The sequence below is a fragment of the Bombina bombina genome, chromosome 4 (assembly GCF_027579735.1).
Source record: "Bombina bombina isolate aBomBom1 chromosome 4, aBomBom1.pri, whole genome shotgun sequence".
In the NCBI taxonomy this organism is placed as follows: domain Eukaryota; kingdom Metazoa; phylum Chordata; class Amphibia; order Anura; family Bombinatoridae; genus Bombina; species Bombina bombina.
In genome coordinates, this window is record NC_069502.1 from 693,354,083 (window position 1) to 693,378,635 (window position 24,553).

The following is a 24,553-nucleotide window of genomic DNA, read 5'->3' on the forward strand; positions in this document are numbered from 1 at the left end:
GCCTTAGTATAGAGTGGGCTTATTATAAATTACGCATATAGGAGGTAACAAAGGAATAATAAATAACCAACTTAAAGATAATCAGAACAAAAACATTTGGGTAACATGAGAAACTTAAAGACACTAAATTCAATAGGCACAGACGATGTATACAATTAAGATAATTAAGTGGAACAGTTTGAGCAATATATATACATCCTCTGCACCACAAACAGATAATCAGCCTATGTTAAACATCTCTATATCATGTCCCTATACCTGTTTAATTAGTGGTATCATTGCTAGTGAATCCCCCTAGCCTCTAATAGTCCCGGTCCTAGGTCTCATGCATAGGTCAATGGCTTTCGCTCAGCCCACTCCATGCCAGTTCTCTTGAAAGGTATTAGCTTGTGTGTGAGGCCCTGGATAAATGAAGCATTCAGCCCCCCAGTTAAGTACTTGTGATTGTTCATTTGCGGTAAAGCCCCAGCGCTCCTGAGCCGTTAAGAGCTCTCTGCTTATTCTTCCCGCAGCTCCGGTCACAGTCAAGGGTGGGCAAATAGAAGGGAACCAGCAGGAGATTCCAGAATAGATTAATCCACTACAGGTCCATTTCTGCTTCTCAGTGTCGGCTGCAACTACGACTTGGGGGTCCTTTGGATAAATGGCCTCCACTGTCAAGGCACAGATCTCCTCCGCCCGCCTCCTATGTTCAGTTCCAAACAGCGGCTCAAGAGTCAGTGACTGTACACCATGGGACCAAGCTTCCGTGGCTACATAGCCCTCCTGTTGGGAGACCAGATTTAGTAAAGGGTGCTTGCTAGTTGGGCTCACATTGCTTTTCTGAATGCAGGAAGGGGGTATCTCTAAGTCAAGTTCATCTGCCTTAGGTGACGCTGGCTGTCGATCCGATTCCTCAGAGCTCATGGGACAGGCCCCGCCTGCTTGTCTGAGAAAGTCGGGAGTCTTCTCGCCGGCAAGGACTGACCAGTGAGGTGCCGTTTCACTAATATTTTCAGCTGATGGGGCTATTGCGATTATGGGTGATAGGAAAAGTCTACGAAGCTCTGCTTCTAAGTTCCGGAAATGGTCCTCTATGAGCTGCACCATCTTTTTTTCCCACGTGTTCAGGGCCTCGATTGTAGGAACAATAGCTTCCCCTCAGACACGCTTACTTGTAATTTAGGTGTCCACTTGGATGATTCCCATCTCTGGAATGGTAGGCAATCTATTAAAGACTGTTATACCCCGATAAACGGGGGGGGGGTCAGAGTCCTGTAGAAAGGCCGCCGGCTAAGAACTCGACGGACCAGATCTGGATCTCATAGGTCATACACTCTGCAAGTTTAGTATAGATCAATGCTGCTGTTCTCTATCTAATCAAAGATGAGATGAATGTCGATAAACAAAGCAGAATCACTGCATAAATTGGCGGATTGTGCAGATCACTTTAGGAGCCCCAGATACTGCGACTTTTCATGGCCGCTGCCTAGCCACGCCCCCCTGGTTTCTCTCTTTTAACTCTTCGCAAACATGAATATACTGGGCACCTTTTCATCTTCACACTCTGCTTTTAGTCACAGTACAATTTATGTGTGCATCTTTTTACGTACATATAGAAAACAGTGGGACTAAGTCGTTGCTGATAAATTGTGTGGGCATTTAAACATGTTGATTATAATATGGATCTAAATTTGATGTAGTCATTATTAATTTATTGCACTTTTTAATGAACATTCTGATAATTGTATTTAATGTGAGTACATATGATATTGTAAGAAATTGTGTCATTATGTGCAAAACAGGCCAAATTGTATTTTGTAGATTTTGAAAAGTCAAAAAAGGTTGTGATTTTTTTTGGAAATTTATCTTTTGATGGACTTGAATAACTTTGATTTAGAGTTGCCCCTATTGAAAGATCGGTGGTGTTATTACAGATGCATTTTAAGAGCTATCATAAAGTTTTCATACAGATTAGAATGGCTTTGATCATGAAAACTGTGCAAAAAGCCATGTGAGAAATTCTTTGACTGGAATGAAGCCTATATTAGTATTAAACATAAACAATATACGATATCAGAAAAACACAGATATGAATGTTCTGTTTTCCATGTCATATGCAAGAATAGCTCTTTTGTTAGTATCATTACAGGTCAGGAATAAAAGTTCAACACCTACTCATTGGTCAGACAAATAATTTATTTAATGGAAAATATATATAAAGGAAAACAGGTCACTACGCCTTTATAGCATTAACAATTGTGTAATCCAGCTTGTTTGAATAGGAAGTCATGAAAAGATAATAGATAAAAAAAACTGACAAAAAATGCTGAGGTTTCAACAATAGAGATAAGAAAGATTCGGCTAGATTTAGAGTTCTGCGGCCAAAGGGGTGCGTTAGCTACGCGTGTATTTTTCCCCCCGCACCTTTTAAATACCGCTGGTATTTAGAGTTCTCTGAAGGGCTGCGTTAGGCTCCAAAAAGGGAGCGTATAGCATAATTTACCGCCACTTCAACTCTAAATACTAGCGGTGCTTACGGACGTGGCCAGCTTAAAAAACGTGCTTGTGCACGATTCCCCCATAGGAAACAATGGGGCAGTTTGAGCTGAAAAAAACCCTAACACCTGCAAAAAAGCAGCGTTCAGCTCCTAACGCAGCCCCATTGTTTCCTATGGGGAAACTCTTCCTAAATCTGCACCTAACACCCTAACATGTAGCCCGAGTCTAAACACCCCTAACCTTACACTTATTAACCCCTAATCTGCCGCCCCCGCTATCGCTGACCCCTGCATATTATTTTCAACCCCTAATCTGCCGCTCCGTACACCGCCGCAACCTACGTTATCCCTATGTACCCCTAATCTGCTGCCCCTAACATCGCTGACCCCTACATAATATTTATTTACCCCTAATCTGCCCCCCCCCCAACGTCGCCACTACCTACCTACAATTATTAACCCCTAATCTGCCGACCGGACCTCACCGCTACTATAATAAATGTATTAACCCCTAATCCCCCTCACTCCCGCCTCAAAAACCCTATAATAAATAGTATTAACCCCTAATCTGCCCTCCCTAACATCGCCGACACCTAACTTCAAGTATTAACCCCTAATCTGCCGACCGGACCTCGCCGCTACTCTAATAAATGTATTAACCCCTAAAGCTAAGTCTAACCCTAACACTAACACCCCCCTAAGTTAAATATCATTTTATTCTAACGAAATAAAATAATTCTTATTAAATAAATTATTCCTATTTAAAGCTAAATACTTACCTGTAAAATAATCCCTAATATAGCTACAATATAAATAATAATTATATTGTAGCTATTTTAGGATTTATATTTATTTTACAGGCAACTTTGTATTTATTTTAACCAGGTACAATAGCTATTAAATAATTAATAACTATTTAATAGTTACCTAGTTAAAATAATTACAAAATTACCTGTAAAATAAATCCTAACCTAAGTTACAATTAAACCTAACACGACACTATCAATAAATTAATTAAATAAACTATCTACAATTATCTACAATTAAATCAACTAAACTAAATTACAAAAACAAACAAACACTAAATTACAAAAAAACAAACACTAAATTACAAAAAATAAAAAAAGATTACAAGAATTTTAAACTAATTACACCTACTCTAAGCCCCCTAAAAAATTACAAAGCCCCCCAAAATAAAAAAATGCCCTACCCTATTCTAAAAGAAAAAGAAAACAGCTCTTTTGCCTTACCAGCCCTTAAAAGGGCCTTTTGCGGGGCATGCCCCAAAGTAAACAGCTCCAAAGTAAACAGCTAAAAAAAAACATACAATACCCCCCCAACATTACAACCCACCACCCACATACCCCTAATCTAACCCAAATCCCCCTTAAATAAACCTAACACTAAGCCCCTGAAGATCTCCCTACCTTGTCTTCACCACGCCGGGTATCACCGATCTGTCCAGAAGAGGGTCCGAAGTCTTCATCCTATCCTGCAAGAAGAGCTCCTCCAGAGGGTCCAAAGTCTTCATCCTATCCGGGCAGAAGAGGACATCTGGACCGGCAGACATCTTCATCCAGACGGCATCTTCTATCTTCTTCCATCCGGCGTGGAGCGGGACCATCTTCAAGCAGCCGACGCGGAGCCATCCTTCTTCACCGACGGACTAACGACGAATGAAGGTTCCTTTAAGGGACGTCATCCAAGATGGCGTCCCTCGAATTCCGATTGGCTGATAGGATTCTATCAGCCAATCGGAATTAAGGTAGGAAAAATCTGATTGGCTGATTGAATCAGCCAATCAGATTCAAGTTCAATCCGATTGGCTGATCCAATCAGCCAATCAGATTGAGCTTGCATTCTATTGGCTATTCCGATAATTATTATTTATATTGTAGCTATATTAGGGTTTATTTTACAGGTAAGTATTTAGCTTTAAATAGGAATAATTTATTTAATAAGAATTATTTTATTTTGTTAGAATAAAATTATATTTAATTTAGGGGGGTGTTAGTGTTAGGGTTAGACTTAGCTTTAGGGGTTAATACATTTATTAGAGTAGCGGCGAGGTCCGGTCGGCAGATTAGGGGTTAATACTTGAAGTTAGGTGTCGGCGATGTTAGGGAGGGCAGATTAGGGGTTAATACTATTTATTATAGGGTTTTTGAGGCGGGAGTGAGGCAGATTAGGGGTTAATACATTTATTATAGTAGCGGTGAGGTCCGGTCAGCAGATAAGGGGTTAATAATTGTAGGTAGGTAGCGGCGATGTTGGGGGGGCAGATTAGGGGTTAATAAATATTATGTAGGGGTCGGCGATGTTAGGGGCAGCAGATTAGGGGTACATAGGGATAATGTAGGTGGCGGCGGTGTGCGGACGGCAGATTAGGGGTTAAAAAATTTTAATAGAGTGGCGGCGATGTGGGGGGGGGGCCTCGGTTTAGGGGTACATAGGTAGTTTATGGGTGTTAGTGTACTTTAGAGCACAGTAGTTAAGAGCTTTATGAACCGGCGTTAGCCCATAAAGCTCTTAACTCCTGGCTTTTCTCTGTGTCTGGAGTCTTGTCGTTAGAATTCTAACGCTCACTTCAGCCAAGACTCTAAATACCAGCGTTAGAAAGATCCCATTGAAAAAATAGGATACGCAATTGACGTAAGGGGATCTGCGGTATGGAAAAGTCGTGGCTGGAAAGTGAGCGTTAGACCCTTTCCTGACTGACTCTAAATACCAGCGGGCGGTAGAAACCAGCGTTGTTAGGACCCCCTAACGCTGGTTTGGACGGCTAATGCAGAACTCTAAATCTAGGCGATAGTCTCAAGAACCTAAACGATATAAATGCAGTGCCTACCCGCTGATCGTATTTCTCACCAAATACGATCCAAGTGATACTTTAGTACAGGTTAGGATGTGGGTGGCGCCCGTGGGCAAACTGCATAAGAAAATACCTTACTCAAAAAATATTATTAATAACAAGATAATCAAAATTACTCTTGCTAGAAAAAAATAATAATAAGGATGTGGCGTCTCTTAAAAAATTAACATAAAGGACTTTCAATTATAATTTAAGTACACATAAGTTATCCGTATAGTTTAAGAACCAATTAAAACATACCTTCATTCATAAAAATATGAAACATTTATTAACATATAAAACCAATGAGGTGAATTTGACCACAGTTGTTGTTATACCTTTGAGAGTCGAGAGTATTCACAGTGGTTTTTATTGTACTTACTGTTTCTTCGGCGTCCTCCGCCTCTGGTAATTGCAGTGATACAGGAGCGTGCAGATAGGCGGAGAACGCCGGAAAAACAGTGAGTACGTATTATCACTGCAATTACCAGAGGCGGAGGACACCGAAGAAACAGTGAGTACAATAAAAGCACTGTGAATACTATCGACCTCAAAGGTATAACAACTGTGGTCAAATTCACCTCATACTATTGCCTACTGACTTTGTATCCACAATTATCACATATACCGCTACAAACAACTGTGGTTAAATTTACCCTGTTAAACCATTCATTTACATTGTATCTATTTCTCTTATATTGTTACAAGAAATAAATTCACATTTTAAATCAAAACAGACATTTGAAAACTGCCTATATATAAGGATATACTTTCTACATAGACTGCACCATACGAAAACTAAAGACTTCCACAAATTATGAGATTTGATTGAGCTCCAGGGTTTAGAGAAGACAAAATCGTCCGAATATTTAAATACTGCTCCTAGCTTCTGGTATTCTACTGTCCTTTTAGAAAAAGGCAGTCGTAAAGAGGATTTAGAATTTAGGTCTTTTAATATCAACGTCTAATAGTTATCAGTTTTTTATAAAAGATATATTAATCATGCATAAGAAATGTTAATGATCATTTGTACTGTGCGTATCTTATGTTAATGTTTCTGACACCGGTGTCACTCTAATTGGTTTGATATGTTAATAAATGTTTCATATTTTTATGAATGAAGGAATGTTTTAATTGGTTCTTAAACTATACGGATAACTTATGTGTACTTAAATTATAATTTTAAGTCCTTTATGTTAATTTTTTAAGAGACGCCACATCCTTATTATTATTTTTTTCTAGCAAGAGTAATGTTGATTATCTTGTTATTAATAATATTTTTCGAGTAAGGTATTTTCTTATGCAGTTAGCCCATGGGCGCCACCCACATCCTAACCTGTACTAAAATGCTGAGGTTTGTCCAGCTCTTTATCATATTATTGTATGTATATTTATTTTAGCGTCTTATTCTTTATAGTATCTACAAAAATCTAGAACTATAAAAATGTTTGATCACGTGTCTAAGATGTGAAGCTTGGTTTCTAAAAATAGGAATAATTTGGCATTCTTCATTAAAAATATTCATCTCAAACCCAAAATTATCACCTAATTTAAGCTTTATCCCCTTTACTACTAGGAATTTTAGAGAAAAATTTGCTCAAATTATCATTTTTTTTTAGCATTTTTGCTATCACTCCATTTAAACATAAAGAAAGCCTTTTTATTTTAATTTACCTATGAAACATATCAGCAGCTATGTATACCATCTTCTAAAATTATGCAATATGATAACTCTAATTTGGTATAGCAGATCTGCCCCAAATTCTCAAAATTGACCCCCAAACTATAAATATTTTTAAAGTAGGAAATCAAAAGTATTTTTGTTTATTTTATGAAACCATTTGGCAGTCAGATGTATGCAAAATATGAACATATAAATAAAAAATTTTTTTCACAAACTTTGGGTTTCTCACTGAAATTATTTGCACATAACTTGTGTAGTCATAAGACAAATGCTCAGGAAAGCTTTTCTTAAATCCCTTGTGTTCAGAATTAGAAGACATTTATGGGTATACCAATGCTTTTGGTATAGAGAAGGTCACTAATTTCACCAGTGCGCCACACTTATGAAAGCGGATTTTTAGGCATGTTATGGCAAAGGGTGCAGGGTCCATTTGGTATGGCATAACAGCTGGAATATTCAAAATCAATTCCCAAAATTAAATATTTTTAAAGTAGACAACCCAAGTCATTGATCTAGCCTCATTTTGGTATATTTGATGGCACCATTTGGACAATCATATAAAAAAAATGTTACCTTTTCCTCAAATTTTAGTTTTCTCACTGACATTATTTACATAAAACATATGCAGTGATAATTCAAATTATCTTAAAATCTTTTTAGGGTCCCTTTGTTCACAAATAGCAGACATGTATGGTTATGTCATTGTATATGTATATATATATATATATATATATATATATATATATATATATATAAATATAAAAATACATTTCTTCAGAAGTGCACTCTCACAGAATAGAATCAACTGCCAGTGTGCAGGCAAATCATAAATCCATAACCAATAACAGGCTTGCACTCACTGGACTTTTATCTTAGGTGCCTTAAAGTGACAGTGTGGAATAGAACAATTTATACACAACCAAACAAGTGAAAACTCATTAGAAAAATCGGCAAGTGGTTGTCATGGCAGCCATATTGTTTAACATGGATCAGTGACATATATTCATAACAAATCAACAATCATATGTAATATTTAGTGAATCAGAGGGAACACTGAGTAGGGTATATACTGTGATAATGATATGTGGATACAGAGATGGGCTAACAATATCAACTGCGAAGATGCCATTAATAGTTATAGTCTACACAGATTTTCTATACATTTAAACACAACTTTCTTAAACAATTTGTCTGTTTCCATACAGTTACTGCATGAATAACCATGAAGCACTTATGATCCTACTAGGATGCACTTTTAAATGTAGGCAGTTCCACATACCTCCTTGTCACCGCATTGTGAATAACCTGTATCCGGACAAACGCTGCACACTGTGTGGCGCTAACGTCATAGTCATGTGACGCTAATTCACATGACGGTTGTTTACATTGTAGCGGTGGATTGCAACAAGTTGTAATATTCTAACTACACAGGCAACAATTCTTATTCACACAATGTATGTATGTCAGTTGCCTCAACTTACTTAAAGTGATAATGCCACACTATTCTGATAAATAAAACAATTTAAATAAAGATTATATTAAAAAATGTGTGCTACTTGATCAAACTGGGTTCGCATATGGGCTAGTCCTAAGACATTATCTATAAGAAATCCTAGTGATGTAATTACGTGACATATATATATATATATATATATATATATATATATATATACAGGTGGCCCTCGTTTTACAACGGTTCAATTTACACCGTTTCAGAATAACAACCTTTTTTTCCAGTCATGTGACTGCTATTGAAAAGCATTGAGAAGCAGTGCATTTATTAAAATAGACAGTTGGTGGAGCTGTCCGCTTGTGTTTCAGCAAAGCCAAGTAAGCTGAAATTAATCAGTTTAACCAGACCTGCGCTATTGAGCAGATTTCAAAGGAACAAGATCTTCCTGTCTATAAATCAGTCCAGATTGGAATGCATACAATGAACTGTTTGCAGAAAAATGCAAGTGAAGGCTGTGTTGTGTGATTATTTTATTAGGTTTATAATGCTGTTTAGCAAATGTTTTTGTTCATTTAACTTAGTTTAATTATATATTCTGTGTTGTGTGATTATTTTTTTAGGTTTATAATGCTGTTTAGTATTTAAAGTCTTCATTTCAAAGCTTTAAAAATATTGTATTAGGTGTTACTTATGACAATTTTGAGAGGGGCCTGGAACCTATCTCCCTCATTTCCCATTGACTTACATTGCAAACTGGGTTTCAATTTAAAACGGTTTCGATTTACAACCATTCCTTCTGGAACCTAACCCTGGCATAAACTGAGGGCTACCTGTATATATATATATATATATATATATATATATATATATATATTTATATTTAAACAAGAAAACCCAAAATCTGGTAGTATATAGTACAGATTACTTCTGTGCTCTCTCTCCCTAAATAATTACAATGAGATTTTTTTATTTTTTGCTTTTCTTAGTGAGGCACTCAAATATCGGCCGAAAACAGGAACTGTCGGCATCAGCAGGCTTCCCACTGATCAGCAATTAGACAGAGGACAGTAAATCTATAAGTGGCAAATAAAGTAATAAGTCTATAAAGCTATATATAATGGGTTTGACATTTCTAGTGGTCCTGGGTGACTTAGAAATTGCAGCAGACAACTTAGAAATGTAATTTTTTCCAATATTTAACATTGAGTGGACTAGTAACTTTTCCCTTCTGGGCTAGTAGCTTTTAACCCCTACTAGTAAACAATAGTGATATTTGTCCACCCTTGTATGTTTATATATATATATATATATATATATATATATATATATATATATATATATATATATATATATATATATATATATATATATATATATATTTAGGGATTTTGTTATTAGAGCAATAGAGTTCTTATTGCAGCACAACTTTTTTATGTTCTTGGACGATTGTTATCTCCAGAGACGTGGAGCTGTGATGGGGCAAAATTTGCCCCTTCCTACGCTAACCTCTTTAGGGGGTGGTGGGAGCGGTTCCACGTCTATGGAGATGGCAACATGTTTTCTCAACACCTCATTAAATACATGCGCTTCATAGATAATCTGTTTATCATCTGGTCTTCAGACTGACAACAGGCCAAGGAATTTGTGAATTACCTCAATACTAGTGAAGTGGGACTCAAATTCACATTTGAGTGGCAGAAAATATCTATCAACTATTTTGATGTTACTTTAACATCGGATAACCAGTCTAAGAGGATACTCTCTACCCTCTATAGGAAGCCCATCTCAGGGAACACCCTTCTACATGCCCGTAGTAGTCATCCTGGGCATGTATTCAAGGGGATTGCAATAGGCCAATTAATGAGGGTTAGGAGTAATTGCACCCTGGATGATGACTTCCACAGAGAGAGTGAAGATCTTAGCAAACGCCTAAGAGCTAGATATTACCCTAATAAACTGGTAAAGAGAGCATATACAGAAGTTAGTCAAATGGATAGAACTAGGCTGTTTGAGTCCATCTAGGGGTGTTGCTCCCTAGACTAATGAACATATTCACATAGATTACTTGATATCTACAGTGGCCAATACAGGACATATATAAAACTTATACCCCTTCCCCCAAATGGGATTTTCCCCCTTTCCCCCTGTCCCCATTTATCTCCCCCCCCCCTTTGTTTATCCCCCATGTTGATGGGAGACAACAAAGTAGGATTCGTACGTATAATAACAATAATCATAACATTGAATTCCATATCCATCTTTCAGACCAATTCTAGGTATATCTCTATTGAGCTCCCTTTCTTCCTTATATATGCTCCAACAAGCTATATTAGTGGTTAAAGTTTGCCCAAGGGAAGTTCTTCTCTCTACATATATAAACACATCTAATACATATTTATCTTATCTCTGGGCACTTTGAGCAGAATACCAAGTAGTCATATAAGTTTAATATGTTATCTACATACTATGCTAGTAAGATTAAGTTTGTTACCATTTTTTTTTCTTGCTTGGAAATTTTATCAAGAGAGAATCGAGAGGTTATATAGCTTTAAATATGTCGCTAATATTTTTAATATAGCCTATATCAAGTTCGTCCTAACATTTAAGTATGTACATTCATCTAACTGAATAATTGTGTTTATAATTGAAAAGTATAAAGTTATCTACACTACAATTGGATGTATATATGCACTTTATGCACTATTAGTGTAATATAAGGAGTCTACAATTGATTTACCTACTATGGGTGCTTGAGGGTTAAACATTGTGAACACTATTTAGGAACCTGCAATGGGAGGAGAGATGTGGCTTTAAATAGTACACACCTGTTACCTGTAATTTTATGTCTATGACTACGGTCTGATTGACCGAAACCTGTCAGACTTTATTTTTTATTGTTCACTATTTGTTCAATGGAGTCTGCCTATTTTTAATGGAACGTCAATAAAAACTTATACTTTTTACTTTTACAAGCTTTTGGATTCTATCTATTCTTTTGTCTATACAAGCCCGGACTTCTTTGGATAGTTTTTTGCTGATATATTTTGGAGTACTGGGACTCCATTCCTTTTTTCTAGTCCTGAGCAGGATAGAGGGCCGTATCCATTGTCGGAAGAGCCTGGAGAAGGGACCTAATGGACTGACAGTGACGCAGAGCGGAGCCGCACGGTGTATGGGTGCAAGCTGCAGTTGATTTACACAGACACGCTACAGTGGAGCTAAGATACCACACTCAAGATTTACTCATGGAGGATTAACAACGCACAAAAGTCACCGTAATCATGGGTCATTATTGTTTCTATACTACATATAAGAAGGCATGACCGGCTGAACAGGGTTGATTTACCGCTGTTGCAGATCCCTGATTCGGAGAGCTAATATTGTCTATAGCCGTGTATGAAATCTGTGAGCAGGACTGTGTTTACGCTGGTTTATCCAGTCACTCTGATGTACTTTCTGCATATGTTTTTGCCCATTGCTTTGGATATTGTCTGTTTCCTATAGACACATACATACACCGCATGTTGCTATTGTAACAGCTCCTTGCTCTAATGGGTTTTACTTTGCACTGAACTTTGCATTCGCATTTTTTCCATATACTGTATATATATATAGTTAATTAGATGAAGCACTCACTGGTCTTATCAAGTGTATCCAAATTGTATTCTCTGTGATTCCCTCTTAGCATCCTTACATGTGTTTATGCTGTTAGTGAGAGTGCACCTATCTCTACAATATATATATATATATATTGAAAAAAAAGCTGTTGGTATATTGATGCTAGATTATAAGTGATGGAATAAATCAGAAAAAAAAAATAAGATAGTTTTTAAAAAAGCTATTGTTTTTTTTTTATGCTGAAAATAGTAAAATAGCTTTGAAAAAACTGTTGGGATGTTGATGCAATCAAAGGGCTTTTCTGCTAAAGTGTAACGATCCTGCCTGACTGGAAGCAAAATTGCAACTAGGCAGTTTTTTAGGCAGGAATCATTACTTTTTCTTTTTATTATACTTTAGCCCATGTGATCACTGCAATAACGTATTGCAGTGATCACATGACAAAGAACCACTTTTACTGGTTTATTATGTTGCTATATAACCCCCCTGCCCAGAAACATTATTTTATATTATTATTTTCTGTAGTGATACCCCTCACCCTTCCCTTCTCCCCTGTGTATGAGCATAGGGTCACCAACCCCACTTTGCTTTTTACAATTGTGTGGGCCCCTTCCCTCCCTCTCCCTTCAAAATGAGGGTTTTATAGTATATTATAGTGCTGCGGAATCTGTTGGCGCTCTACAAATAACCGATAATAATAATAATAGGGTCTCCCTCCCCCTATATTTGTATTTTGCAGCATAGACCAGATCCCTCCCTCTCCCTTTGACATCCTGTTTCACAGTGTAGGCTCTACCCAGCCCACACCTCCCTCATGCACTAGCAGATGATCATTACAGACTGTAACGTGTAACGATCTGGCATCTGTCTTCATATAGTAACAGAGGTCCGCTCGTGCTCTATCATATGAAGACAGATGCCTGAAGCTCTGGAACAGAAGCTCTCAGCTCTAACTTAACATCCGAGCCTGCTAGAGCTTCCTAAAGTAATAGGCAATGTACCACATTACATAGATCTACATCAGTTTGGCTTAAGGGGTTAAAGTAATACTGTGTGTGCTATATTGCCCCATACAGCTATATATTTTTATACCTGAAAATGTACATTAATGGGTTAGTGCAACTGCTGTGCTGTTACTTAAAGCTGTGCAGCTGGCTGTGAGTGCTGGTGAGCACCGAAGGCTTTGAGTTTTGCAGGGTCATGGGATGTTTACTCAGTCCAGTTTGAGAGTGCAGTCCATTTCTGTATTTTCTATGTGCCTAGGGAAATCTCAGTTTGTTTGGTTGAAGGCAAGAATTGTGCGGCTGTAGGTTAAGGACTTAGGGAGGAAGAGACCTTGATGTATTCCTGGGCCTATCACAATTTGTCCAAATGCTGTATCTAAATCGTCCATTTTGCTTTTAATCTAGATGTGTGCTTGCAAGAGAGTGCCAGACTTACTATGTGTCGTGAGGATAATTTTGTTTTGTAATTTTCACTATGGTTTACAACAGTTATCAAGTAAATTACTTTTCTAATATTAAATTGCATGACAAAAATTACTCTCTCTACGCTATTCAATTGGTTATTGCTTATCTTTTACAATCATTTTCACTTTAACAAATTGGCTTTTAGGAAAAGATTTGAAGATAGCCACAGTATGGAAACTGTGAAAACCTTAATAAATGGTTTTAATGGTTAGTTTTGTGTATAAATCAATTTTCAAAATATCCTTTTTATAGATTAACATATACAGAAAATGTATTTCTCACTGTATGTTAGCGTACTGACTTATTAAGTTCAACCACAAACGTTAGAAGGTCCCAATGTTACATTAACTTTTTTAAAAAGTATTCATGAACAGATTGGCGTATGTTGGGTTGGTATTGGAACCCATCTTAATTTCTTTGAATTGCAGGACTAAAAAAATCATTCTAAAATAGGAAATAATTGCATCTCAATACAATATTTAATACATCCAAAATAATTGTATCTGCTGTTCATTGTACATATTGTCCTGACACAACAGTTTCTCTACTGAACCTATCCCAGAAGTATATTTTATAGATGTATGTAAGTTGGTAACATCTAATGAGAATACAATATATTTGTTATTATTAAGCTGTAATGCTTTTAATTTTGATGTAACATAATATATATCTTTCAAATAGAATTCTGACTTAATCACAAGTGGTTGCAAGATCTTTTTTTTTTTTTAAATTCTTTTTATTGAGAGCCAACATATGAGTACAGTAATCAACAGTTCAATACAGTATCATGAAGTTTACATCCATTAATATAGTAGATATACCATTCTTTGAGAGGCGATATTATTCAGAACATAGTAGAAATTCAGTATATCAATACAACACAGTTAAGATATTCCGGATGCTAATGGCAATTGACATTGTTGGTGTCTACATATGTTTAGCCCACACATTTTACATTTTCATCCCCAACAAGTCCCCGAGCCCTCCCCCCCAACTCCAAAACAGTAACCACTTTATAACAGTAATACAAAAAAAAAAAAAAAAAAAAAAAAACCCACAAAAACAAGGAAAAGGGGTGAACCTCTCCCTCCATCCCCTCCACCCCATCTCCCGCCCCCCCTCCCCCTTCTGATCTAGAAGAGCATCTCTTCACAATTACTAGTCTCATCTCGAGATTCCATATAGCCGTCTAGGCATTGCCACTCCCCCTTTAATATAGCTGCCAGCACAATCTCCTGGTGCCTGAAAGGCCTCAGTATCTGTCGCTGCAGCGGCGGAGCCAGTGTGAGAATAAGGGGTCGCCACTTTTTAAGGAAGTGGGGGAGCCTTCGCTCTGTATCTAGCTTGGTGTCATATTGTTCAACAAACAGCTGTTTCATTAAGCTCCGTTTGAATTGTGCAATGGAAGGGGGCTGTCTATGAATCCATCTAGTTAGTATGCAGCGCCTCGCCAGCAAAACACATAACGTTAATAGTTTATGTAAATGCTTGTAGGAGTCCTCCCACTGAAAGAGAAACACCTTGCCTATGTCTAAGTTAAGGGAGATTTGGAAACTTATACGTACCCAATATTGAAAATGACCCCAAAAGCGTCTAATTAGTGGGCAAGTGAAAAGATAGTGTCGAAAAGAAGGGGAATCTTCTCTACATTTGACACATCTGTTAGGGCACCCCGATTTCCATTTAGACAGTCTGTTAGGGGTGAGGTAGTCCCTATGCAACAGCCTAATCTGCGCTTCTCTTAGTGGTATATCTAGAGTGGCTGCTCTAGCCATTTCCAGACTTCTACCCAAGTCTTGGGTGTCCAATTGTGGAGAGATGTCGGCCCTAAGTCTTTCTAATACTTGTGTCTGCATCCCCTCCTCCCCTCTTCTTATCAATACTTTATAGAGGTTGGAGATAGCAAAGATCCCTATCTTAAACAGGGTATGTGTGACAGCAAAGGGTGAAGCGTTCCAGAATGTGGGGTTGTCTCTTTGGAGTCCGGTGATATAATGCCTAACCTGTAGGTATGCATAGAAATGTTTGTGCGGGATGTGAAATCTGTCTCTAATATCTTGGAAGGATCTAACGGAATGTAACAAGGGATCCATCAAGTCACCCACAGTCCGTAGCCCCTCGGCGTTCCAGAGGCGAAACGGTTCACAATCATTACCCGCTGGGAATTCTTGATTACCGACAAGGGGGATAAACCTAGGAGATGGGTAGGAGACACCCATAAATTTGTTAAGCAGAGTCCACGCTCTTAGGGGGTCCCTATACAAGAAATTATTACGAATTTGTAGCGGTGCGTCCTTTAGTCTGACATAGGGCAAGTAAGATAATGCCAATGGGGCACATCCTGCCTCCTCCAGGTGCGACTCATAAAAGTGAGCAGTGTTAAGCTGCCAATCTGTGACAAGCCTTGCTAGGGCGGCCCAATTGTATAATTTTAGATTGGGGAGACCCAAACCCCCACTGAGATAGGGCTGGCTAAGTTTGTGGACCGCTATACGTGACTTCCTCCCTCTCCAAATAAAGTTGATCATTGCCCTGTTAAGCATGGTTAAATCCCTTTTTGTCAGAAGGAAGGGCAGCATCAACAGGGGGTACATTATCCTAGGCAAGATCGACATTTTTACCAGGTTAATACGTCCAGACAGCCCCAGAGGAAGATCAATCCAGCCCCGGAGCTGAGTGGACAGTGCTTTACACCTGTCTGATATATTAAGGTCATAAATCCTTTGAGGATCCCTGTGAAGCTGAATTCCCAGGTATGTGAGAGAATTGACCATCACCTTAAATGGGTATGCGTGAGGGGAGTTAGGATGTTTGTGCAGCCACAATATTTCTGATTTGGATGTGTTGACTTTATACCCCGAAAAGCTGCCGAAATCCGAGATAGCCTGTAATATGGGGGATATGTATAGAGTCGGTGATTCCACGAACAAAAGCATATCATCAGCATATAATGCCAGATGTGTAGGGACACCCCGTATCCGCATCCCGGGAAAGACTTGCTTTAGCTTGAGTGCCAAAGGTTCCAGTGCCAGGTCGAACAGTAGAGGGGAGAGTGGGCAGCCCTGTCTGGTCCCTCTCTGTAGAGCAAAGTCAGGGGAAAACAGGCCGTTAGTCAGTATTCTAGCAGTTGGGGAGTCATAAAGTTTGTGGATAATATTGAGAAAGGGGCCGTCGAATTTAAACTTGGTCATGGTATTGGTTAAGTGTGTCCAGTCCACTCTGTCGAAAGCCTTTTCTGCATCGAGGGAAAGCAGAAAGGCCTCCGGTCTGTCCGTAACCCCACCCTCAGTCTCCTTCGTCCAGTAGTGATTGATCGCATGGAGAACCCTGCGTAAGTTGACAACAGAGGTACGCTTGAATACAAAGCCTGTTTGGTCAGGGTGAAGTAGGGATGGCAATATAGTTTTCAGTCTGGTGGCCAGGATTTTCGTGAAGATTTTGTAGTCGGTGTTTAGTAATGAGATGGGGCGGTATGACTCTGGCATGGAAGGGTCTTTCCCAGTTTTAGGAATAAGGGTGATGTGGGCAGCGGCAAAATGTTGCGAGGGTAATACGTCTTCCAAAAAGTAAGTGTTATATAGTTTAGTTAAAGTCGGTGTAATCTGCGCATGTAGAATCCAGTAGAATTCAGATGGTAAACCATCTGGGCCCGCCGCCTTACCCAATGCCAAGGACTTTAGGGTGAGCGTGACTTCATCTGGGACTATGTGAGCATTCAGAAGGTCCGTTTGTTCCCTCGTCAGCTGCGGGAGATTAATGGTCCTCCAAAAAGAGCTCTGCAGCTCAGGGGGGCCTGGTTGTTGTTTAAGATATAATTGGGAGTAATAATCCGCAAAGCACCTAACTATGCCATCAGGCGTACGGAATGTTTTGCCCTGAAATCGTAATGCCACCACATTAGACCTAGTAGTCTTTGGTTTTGTGAGAGTCGCCAAAAGCTTACCTGATCGAGCCCCAAAACGGTAATATTTACTGGCCGTACGAAGCAAACCCGATGCAGCCTGCTGCCCCATAAATGCATCAAACTCTGACTTTACCGCCACATAAGCCTCATAGGTATCTCGCGTCTTAGATTGACGGAACGCCAGATATGCCCTACCCAGTTTCTTACTAAGGTCGTTATGTCTCTGTCGTGTTCTATGTCTGAGATTGGAGGTGTAGGAGATGATGGCACCAGAAAGTACTGTCTTAGCCGCTTCCCAAAAGAGTTGGGGGTTGTCTACGTGTGCTATGTTATCCGAATAATAGTCTGTCCAGGACTGTGTTAAAAACTTAATAAAATTTGTGGAGGAAGCAAGGTAGGAGGGAAATCTCAAGGTGTTTCTATTAGGGCACGGTCCCCTAGCTCCCATCACCAATTCGATTGGGGCGTGGTCCGATATGACTATATCTCGTATACGACACATCTGGACCTTGCTAGTTAGAGAGTTAGGAATTAAAAAAAGGTCAATTCTAGACAGAGTGGATTTAGCTCTAGAAAGACAAGTAAAATCCCTGCCCTCTGGGTGTAGCAACCTCCAGATATCACACACATCTAAAGATGATTCGAGCATGTTAAAGATCTTAGTTTCAAATCTAGCCTTATAATTGATCTTGGGGTCCCCTCTAGTCGGGTTTTCAATCCATAATCTGTCCAATGTGTGAGATGGGGCAATATTAAAGTCACCTCCGATTATAAGGTTCTCACCCATATGGGGGAGTAAAAATTTCGTTAAGGTCTCCCAGTAATCCTGGGATCTATGATTGGGGGCATAGATGTTACATAGTGTGTAGTCAAGGGAATTAATCCGTGCTTGCACCAGTATAAATCTCCCCTCAACATCAGTCTGTACCAGATTAACTTGAGTATCCAAGCGTTTACCAAAAACTATGGCCAGGCCCCTACTAGCGCTAGAATGAGACACAAATTCCACATGGCCCACCCAATCTGATCTAAGCTTAAGGTGTTCTACATCAGTTAAGTGTGTTTCCTGCATAAGCGCTACGTCTGCCCCTTGTCGCCTCAGATGGGTAAGTATAGCTTTGCGTTTTATGGGGGAGTTAATACCCCCCACGTTCCATGAGACAAATTTTAATGACATTTTAAATCACCAGAGCACAGAGTACACCCGGGGCATCCCGGGAGTAGCGAGGGACAGGGGGAGGAGAGAGAGGGGAAGGAAGAGGAAAAAAAAAAAAAAAAAAAAAAAAAAACCCATTAACAAAAAGGAAAACTACAAAGATATGAGATCTGAAAAAACATAATGAGTGATATAAATAACAAGTATAGACCATCCCTGAGATCTCTTGAGAGAAAAGAATCATACATTGTGTAGGACATAAATACTCATACAATGATATAATCTGCATTGCCCCATTACGTACAAGCATGTCAATGGCATTAAATATTGTAGCTAAACCATCAAGAACATCCAGGGGTACAGGAGGGGGGGCGGCCGCAGGCAAGCCCACATCGTAGTGTGACATAGCAGTAATAGCTTGAGTTTTACCCCTCCCGAGCCAGACAAAGTCCGTCCACAAGGGAGAAGGGAATGCACACGGCCGCCCCCCCATAGAGCCCATGACATAAAATTGGACAATACCTGCGAACAAATGGGTGAGGAAAGTAAATACAACAACAAAAAAAGGCAGAACGAGTGATAATGAAACCAGCAATAATACAACCAATAACAATAGTAGTGACAGTCCCAACAAATCAGCAAAACCTCCTGCCATCCCCCCCATCCCTGTCTTTTTGAAAGTCAAGAACCACCCTGGTTTCCTGGGTTTCCGAGGGGGGTCAGGCGCCCCTAAGTTATTGCCAAGCAACAAAACCTCAAAAGAGGCTAGGAGTATGCCCCTCCAGGGCCGCCCGTAGGCAGCCCAGGAGGGACAAAGGGTAATCTGCGTCCACCCCATCAGGAAACCCAGCAGATGACAACAAGTAGAGCCTGCACAAAAGGAAAACAACAAGAAAAGTTTAACAATAACATTTTGTATTTTTTCATGTAGTATACTCATCTGGGCCTGGAAGTCCACATAGAGGGGGAGCAGGAGGCCCCCGCACAGCGTCCCTTCCCCAAGTGAAGTGCCCCCACTGAGCACAAATCCCTCTCCCCTTGAGAGCCAGGAGGGGGGTGAAACATGTTGAATAGAGAGGTAGAAGACCTCCATTTGCGTGTCCTATTTTGACAGTAATTGTCACTTAAATTAACCCTCCAGGGGTCCGATCATGTGGGGGGTTGGTGATCCTCCGTAGCAAGGTAACTCTGAAGTGCTTGAGGCGTATGGAAGAATTTAATCCCATGAGGAGTATGCAGGCGCAGCTTAGCTGGATAAAGCAAGGCCACCTGACGGCCCCGCTCGTGGAGCTGCGAACAAAGAGGGGCGAAGTCCCTTCTCTGCTTAGCGACATCCGATGAAAAGTCTTGGAAAAGCAACAGACGGGAGCCCTCAAAGCTAATTTCCTTACGGGCTCTGTAGGCTCGAAGTATCCTGATCTTCTCCTGGAAATTTAAACATTTAAAGATAACCTGTCTAGGTTTTGAGTTGAGGTGTTCAAGTGTACGTTCAGGCCCAATCCGGTGGGCTCTTTCAACATCAATGGGGAGGATATCGGAGGGGATCCCCAACATTCTCGGGAAGGTCAGAGCAGTGAACTCTAAGAGGTCCTTCCCCTTGACAGATTCTGGGACGCCAATGATGCGTAGGTTATTACGCCTGCTTCTGTTCTCCAGGTCGTCAACCCGATCCTGGAGTAATTTGTTTTGTTTAACCAATTGCTTGAGAGTAATCCCCTGGCTATTCTGTCGATCCTCCACATCAGAGATGCGCAACTCCGCCGTGTTAAGTCTTGAGGAGAATTGTCGCACCTCAGATGTCAGGGTATCCACTCCTGATTGTAAAGACTCCATTTTTGGGAGGAAGAACGATTTAAGCTCCTGCAAGAGGGAGGCCTGATCTGGGATCTGAATTATGGGGTCCCCCATGGGTTGCTGATCATGCTGTAATTCCACAGGTTGTTTTTGTTTTTTTTCTGCATTTTTCACTCTGTGACTCATGGCGGCAGAAGTAGCAGGGGACAGTCTTTGAAAATATTTGTCAACTTTCATGTGGCCCCACTAGACCGTTAGTCAAGCAAACTCAGCCTTGATGACAAAGAAGCAGTATGTTGTCAGCTCCAGGGTAGAGCCCCCCGCAGCAAGTGGAATGTAGCCAGAATGAAAAAGAAGTGTGCAACAGCAAGGATGAGGGCAGCTAGTGAAGGGCTTTATACTTTTTAAAGAAAGGTGACTTGTTTCCCTTCGAGTTTCCCCTCCGCTAAGATATGTGGCAGCGCCAAGCAGGGCCTCTCTCTCCCCCTCCGTTTCAGAGGAAAATCAGTTCTATAAGTGTAAGCCCCCTGTATGATGAGCAGGGGCAGCACCCACAATAATAATGCCAGTCTTTATGAGACCCAAACGTGTGGCTCAGTATCTGCCCCCTCCACACCTAGTAAGTCTCTAAGGCCAGGTCTCAGGGGAAAAGGTAATCACGTGAGGCTCCCAGGCCCCGGGTCATTCCTCCACTTGTCTCCTAAATGGCTGAGATTATAAGGCAGCAGTTACACGGGTGCGGTAGAAGCAAAACCGCTCCGTGAAGATAGGTTGTTACCTGCCCTCCGATATTCCGGCAACAGCGTGGTGTGTGTGGTGCGGCCCGCCACGCTGGAAACAAAGATGGCGATGATGCGGCCGGAGCGCGATGCGTCTCAAGGCTCCCGGTTGCCAGGACTGATGGTATGTCCTGCTCACTTAGGGTCGATGGCCGGCGCAAGTAGTCTCCCACCCGGCAAATCAGTTGTGAGAGGCAGGGCAGCGTCGTAATAGCAAGCAAAGGCACTTAGTTATCCGCTGGCTTGCGGAGCTCCATCTAAACACGTCTGCCCTGTAAGCCTGCCCACCGGAAGTCTGGTTGCAAGATCTTATAGAAAAATACTGCAATATTTGATAATATAGAATCATTACTTGCTACAGTTGATGGCCTGAGGACTTCCTAATGTATGTTATGCAACATATAAAATCCTGGCCTCATAGAGAACTATACCATCAAAAATATGTCCAAGTCATCAGTTATAATCTGCCGTTGTACAGCCTCATTTACCATATGTTTATTTTTTTTCTTAGGCTGTAATATTAAAAGCATTGAAGCAATTACAATATTTTAAAAAAGGATCTGTTTTGCAATCGAGATTTCCTGTGAAATTTTAAATTGGCTAAAATAATTTTTTAAAGGCAGTCTCGCTGGGAGGCGTTTTACTATACATAGCTTAGCTTGTTAGATCATAGCAGCACTGTGTGTAGTTCCCTAAGTGTGCTAGTTCATAAGTGTAGAGAGAGTTATAACAACAGAGTTATTATATATATATTATATGGATATTAACAATATACAACAGCTACTGGTATATAATTGGAACTTTTAATCCTGCTTACACTGCTGTCTCTCCTCTCTCATCAGGTATGTGCTTAACAAGGACTCCATTTTAAAACTGCAACACATATTAGAAGTGCTTATTTCCCCCTTAAACTTTATCTATCTCAGGTATGTCTGTATAACTTTAAAAAAAAAAAAAAAAGCTTTCTTTTCTGTGTTTTCCATTTTGTTAAGAAATGTGCCATCTGCAATGTTTGGTTAGGCCCTGTTTTATCCTGCTCTAATTTATGACCTATGCTAATTAGGATCATGTGACTGTTATTACCTTTAAATTGAACATCCCCAGCTTGTTACATCAAGCTTAGCTTGTTAGATCATAGCAGCACTGTGTGTAGTTCCCTAAGTGTGCTAGTTCATAAGTGTAGAGAGAGTTATAAAAACGGAGTCAGACAAAGGAGTGGACAACAGAAATAAGTACTTTCAAATTCAAACAATTAAATGCAAACATGCTACACTTTCTAATGTCTGCTTTAACCTTTTCCTCCCTTCTCCTTAAAGTCACAGCTCTTCCATTCACAAACAGCACTCAGAACATTCATATTTCTCCTACCTTCCCCTCTACAACACACATGAACTTTATTCCTATCTCACATCCCTCAGCCAGCCATGCTTTACTGATCCTAAACTTAAACACTCACATAAGACACATTCTCATCTCCTTTCACTCACCATCTTTCTTCTTCTTGCAGCTGGGGATGTCTCGCCTAACCCAGGTCCACCCCAAATGACACCTCATACACCTTGCACACGTAACCCTCTAAACCTCATTAACTGCACCTCTATTACTACACCCCAATTCTCCTGTGCCCTTTGGAATGCACGCTCAGTATGCAATAAGCTTACATCTATTCACGACCTATTTATTTCACGTTCACTTAACATGTTAGCCCTTACTGAAACTTGGCTTTCCTCCTCTAACACAACTGCTGTAGCCTCTCTGTCCTATGGCGGCCTGCACTTCAGTCACACTCCCAGGCCTGGAGACAAACAAGGAGGAGGAGGAGGAATTCTCCTGTCTCCGCACAGTACCTTTCACTGCATTCCTTCACCCCCCTCTCTTTCCTTCTCATCTTTTGAAGTTCACGCTATCCGCCTCTTCTCCCCTATAGCTCTTTGTGTTGCAGTTATCTATCGGCCCCCTGGCCCAGCATCACAATTTCTGGACCACTTTGAAGCCTGGCTTCCACATTTTCTATCTTCTAATGTCCCTTCTCTCATCTTAGGGGACTTCAACATACCCCTTGATAAGCCTAACACGCCTGCTGCCTCTAAACTTCTATCCCTTACCACCTACTGTTTCCAACTCCCTTAACTTCCCCTTTACTCCCTCTGACCACCATCTATTAACTTTCTCTCTCACTCTACCTGCTACATCTTTGCAAGCCCCCAAAAAACTGCTACCTCACAGGAATTTAAATGACTTGGATCTCACAGACTTTTCCACTCAACTGAGTCCTCTGCTCTCTGACATTTCATCCCTCTCTTGTCCAAACCTTGTGACTCTACAGTATAATTCGGCACTAAAATCAACACTTGACAAAACTGCACCCTCCACTCTTCGATGTACATCAATCACTCGATGGCAACCGTGGCACACTAAACAGACCAGATATCTTCAGCGATGCTCACGGGCCACTGAACGGCAGTGGAGGAAATCACGCACCTTTGCTGATTTCCAACATTATAAATTCACCCTTAAGTCCTACAACTCTGCGCTCAGCCTGGCAAAACAAGTCTATTTCTCCTCCCTTGTGTCATCTCACGTATCCAACCCCAGAAAACTGTTCTCAACCTTTAACTCCCTTCTACGACCGCCTGCCCCACCGTCCACTACCAACCTCACTGCTCAAATTATTGCTGATCACTTCAAAAATTAAATTGACACCATTAGAAAAGAGATCTGCACCTCGCACCACGCAAACCCAGCAATCCTACCCACCCCTTTTATTAAAAAAAATCTATGCTATTTCCCTCCTGTAACAGAGGAAGAAGTCTTTGCACTCCTATCCTCGGCTCATCTCACAACCTGCCCACTTGACTCTATTCCTTCACGACTTATTCCCTCTCTCTCTGCTTCACTAACCCCTACCCTAACTCATCTCTTTAACCAATCTCTCACTGCTGGCACATTTCCTGACACTTGCAAGCATGCGTCAATCATACCAATCATAAAAAAGCCCTCGCTTGACCCCTCCACGCCTTCTAACTTTCGACCGATCTCCTTACTTCCCTTTGCTTCAAAATTATTGGAACGACTAGTCTATAATCGGCTAACTGAATTTCTCACAACTAACTCCTTACTTGATCCACTACAATCTGGTTTCCGCCCTAAACACTCAATAGAAACCGCTCTTGCTAAAGTAACAAATGACCTGTTATCAGCTAAAGCAAAAGGCCATTACTCCTTACTAATTCTTCTTGACCTGTCCGGAGTTTTGATACGGTTGACCATCCTCTCCTCCTAAAAATACTACATTAATTTGGCATCCGAGACACAGCCCTCTCCTGGTTTGCATCATATCTTTCAAACCGCTCGTTTTCAGTTTC

The 24,553-nt window shown here is 40.4% G+C and overlaps 1 long non-coding RNA gene across 1 annotated transcript in view; it reads left to right on the top strand.

The window, feature by feature from the left end:
- Nucleotides 1–24,553, top strand: part of LOC128656742 (uncharacterized) — a 179,629-nt gene that overhangs the window by 99,581 nt on the left and 55,495 nt on the right. The window contains exon 2 of the long non-coding RNA XR_008402053.1: nucleotides 22,031–22,114. This is a non-coding gene — a long non-coding RNA (uncharacterized LOC128656742). The remainder of the gene's footprint in view (nucleotides 1–22,030; nucleotides 22,115–24,553) is intronic.